Genomic DNA, 3,926 nt, shown 5'->3' on the forward strand with positions numbered 1-3,926 from the left:
GTCATTGTTTCCTTCTTGGACCGCCGTAGCATGCGAGGGAATCGGTCCATTGTTCACTTGTTCAACAACTACTGGCTCATTGATCACATGCACTCCTCTTCTAGCATTAGCTAGTTCTTGAGCAAAGAGCTCCCTAAAATCATGTTGCTATTGATCGAGCATTTCTTGCATCATTACTCGAGCTTCATTCATCAGGATTTGAACATCAGCTGCTCGGGCGTTCTGAGGTGCTGGACCTCCTTTGTTATTGACGACTCTACCACTCCTTGTGATTGTCATGACGTTCTATATACCCAAGTAGGCATTTAGCATACCAAGACGAGAATAGAGGTAGGGAAGGTTTAGATGTGAAATCCTCCATATTACTCCGAAAAGTTATATGTCAGTTCTAATACTGTAATTAAACGTTTAGAAATTTGAACACATGAAATTTCCTAATACTAGGTTGGCAACAGACCTTAACTTTTCCAGTACTTAGCAATCTAGATAGAAACCTAAGCCAATCTATACATATCATTTAGCACATATAAGGCATTTCTAAAGTATGCTAGGGTATAATATAGCAAATAAGGTATTTAACCTACGCTATGCTATATATATATATATATATATATATATATATATATATATATATATATATATATATATATATATTAATTTCTTATTTAGCACTTAATATTATTTAGGGCCAATACCCTAAAATATCCTAGTGCTTGTGTCTATTCAGGTATACAACCTAAACTATCCTAGCTCGCTTAAACTAATGCTTAGACCTACAAAACCAATCGTTTACCATTCTATATCCATATAGGTTTACATTCCTACATATCAATTCCTACCGATCCTCACAGATCCTAGGACGTGATTATCAAGGGAAAATTATCTCGCCTGATGAACCATTAAAAGATTTACTACACAGCTAGGGGCTTCCTTGGCCTGTGTAAGTCAGAAAGAATATGCAGACATACCATTACAGTTGTTTGATTAGGACCTACCATTTCTTGTTATCCTAGAATATACAGATATACCATTACAGTTGTTTGATCGGGTGTAACATCCATAAAAATAATGCCAAATTTAAACTTTTTAAAACATTTCAAAACCCATGATTATTACAAAACTTGTTTTCAAAATAGTATATTGTTAGAGTATCCCAGAATCAAAACATAAAATCATAAAGTGTAAGGAGCGGTACGATCACGCCTTCTCCTTCTCACGATCATCAGAAGTACCTGAAACAATAATCGATAAATGTAAGCTCGAAGGCTTAGTGGGTTACCCCCAAAATACCAACGTCATACAAATATAACCATATCATATAAACATATAAGCAAACAGCATGCATAATGAGCCATCAGTCTGACTGGACCGAATCCCGGTCCTCAGTCTATCTGGACTGCTCTCCGAGCCCTCGGCACGTCTAGACCGCCCTCCTTGGGGCCTTCAGCCTATCTGGACCGCTCGTTGGGCCTTCGGCCTGACTAGGTTTGCCCGGCCCGGACCTGCAGTCTACCCGGTCCGCCCAGGGTGTCTTGGCCTACTACACACAGCAGGACCTGCCTCAACCCTTTCCCCAAAGAAAATAAACATGTGCACATAAATATCAGACGCTAGCATGCAATAACAGATAGTCATACAGATCTAACAAATCACTATCATGGCAACCATCCTATAACCAGGATACCGATCTAACCGATCTCTAATATAGCAACCATCCTACAACCAGGATATCAATCTAACAGATTACTAGCATAACAATAATCCTAAAACCAAGATGAAATCTAACAGATCAATAATATAACAACCATCCTAAACCAGGATGTAAATCATAAAGGGCCGACCTTGGTGTCGTAGACCCTGTTGATATAGTGAGGAGAACTCACCTGAAACAGCGAAAACGAAATAAAACCACTGCAATGGCTAAGATGGATTCTCACTTCTTTAACACCTACATTCATATCAATAACCTCTATTTAGATCATATTTCAAATATTATTCTAATGCCTAATACTTATGAAAATACTTAAAGTTTGGTTATTTTTTGAATAATGTATTAATATCTTTGTTATTTATAGTTATAATAATACCTTGATTTTTATTTTCCCTTCACATTATATGTATTAGGAACAACCCTATATAATAAATTTACTATAATAAATGAAAATCTTTTTGGCACATGTTACACTCTCATTGATTTGGTCATATGTCATTTTGTGGTTATTTTCAATTAAGTTTTTTTCACTTAGCATTTTGTGGTTGTTTCATTTTTATAAAATTTCATATAATATTTAATTAAATGTATTAATTATAATAAATATAATGATAAATGCATATCAATTTCATTAATTGACTTTTCTTTTAATTTCAAAATTTTTAAATTAAAACCCTATTAGTTTCCTTTGTTTGTTTATCTAAATTATTTGTTTAAATTTAAAAGAGAAAAACATTTTAATTTTAATAATTCAATATTTTTTAATTTTTCTTATAAATTTAAACTTCTTAAATGTTTAGAATTTATATTTAATATCTTTTAAATGCATGGGTTTTACACAGTGTGATATATATCTAGTTAATATCCACGTGATGGAATTTAGATAATAATTTCATTAGCATCATGACATAATAAACTTTTACCATGTTATATAACTAAAATCAACGGTCAAAGCTATTCAACACAAACCGATTAAATAATTTGAATTCACAAGCCCCATATCCAGTTAAAATGAGAGTACTTGCATTTTCTTGAAGGTTGTCAATTTATACTTTAAGGCATCTTAAGGTGCGCATATAAAATGAATTATTTTATAAGATATTACTTACCTCAAGGTAAGAACATAGCCGCATCCAGGAGCTTGTATCCACATAATTTTGGTAATATTAAAAATGGAGCCCCTTTCCTTCTATTTCAAATAACTCTCATCATACCGCGAGATCTTCATCAGCTTACTAGCTTATCATGACACTTCATTCTCGAAACATAGGAGCACTGCCACACAGTTTCAGTCGGATTCCAAAACTACTTTTATTTGTTGGAAAAATCTCTATTATAGCTTGCTTAAACTTCCAGGATACATCTAGGAAGCAAAATACAACCCACAACCATCCCGTGGTGGCTTGTGGTGGCGATGAAGTGAGCTCCGGTGGCCAAGGCTGCCAACTACGATAGTGGGGGTAACCCTCGGTAAGAAAACAATAAGAAGAAGAGAGATAGATTGAAAGAAAGAGTTTTCTTACCTAAACCAAATGCTCCAAGCAACAACACCAACCTCCTCCACCGCCACTCCATGCTTTCCGGAAACTACAATCCTCTGATGGAGCTCCGACGACATTTAATGGCGTTTCCAATGAACACTAGTGATGACAACCTCTTTTCCCTTCTCTTTTTCTCTTTCGGACTCAAACTCCCTCCTCTAACTCTCCAGCCGCACACAACACACACACAAACACGTCTGAGCTAGGGTTTTTCTTTTGCTCAAATGGGGGAATTAGCTGCAACTTAAAAGGAGAAAGGAGGAGGTCCCCCCCCCCTGCACGTCAGGAGACAACACATGGGGCCTGATTTCTGAAATTGGCTGGAAAGGTCCCTAAGATTTGGTCTTTTGACATAATCTACCCTAACTTAATTCCTTGAACCAAAAGAAGTTCCAAAGTAACACAATAACCCTTGGACCTTTTATATTTAATTTATTGTTATTATTATTACAATTAATCCTTTGTATCTATAAAATGTTTTTTAATTAATTATTTCACTTGCTAAATCTATAAAAATTTAGTCTTTAATTGTATATTATTCGCATTATTTACTAACCCTATTTCGAAATAAATAAACGGGAACGGGACGTTACAATTCTCCTCTACTTAAAGTAGATTTCGTCCTCGAAATCAGTCCTTGCCATCCCCGGCATGCTTGATGCGTGCAATTAGCT

General features: G+C 35.3%; 1 long non-coding RNA gene across 2 annotated transcripts; it reads right to left on the bottom strand.

Moving 5' to 3' along the window:
* Positions 1-1,076: 1,076 nt before the first annotated feature.
* LOC145116853 (uncharacterized) lies at positions 1,077-3,449 on the bottom strand. Of its 2 annotated transcripts, XR_013712335.1 has the most exons (4): positions 3,235-3,449; positions 2,821-3,157; positions 1,884-1,948; positions 1,077-1,232 (listed from the first exon to the last, which is right to left on the bottom strand). It is a non-coding gene; the product is annotated as an uncharacterized LOC145116853 (long non-coding RNA). The 2 variants fall into 2 exon arrangements; XR_013712334.1 differs by having other exon boundaries at positions 1,077-1,948.
* Positions 3,450-3,926: the final 477 nt, after the last annotated feature.

Source organism: Lactuca virosa, chromosome 5, assembly GCF_052849685.1.
Source record: "Lactuca virosa cultivar CGN04683 chromosome 5, Lactuca_virosa_CGN04683_v6, whole genome shotgun sequence".
NCBI lineage: Eukaryota > Viridiplantae > Streptophyta > Magnoliopsida > Asterales > Asteraceae > Lactuca > Lactuca virosa.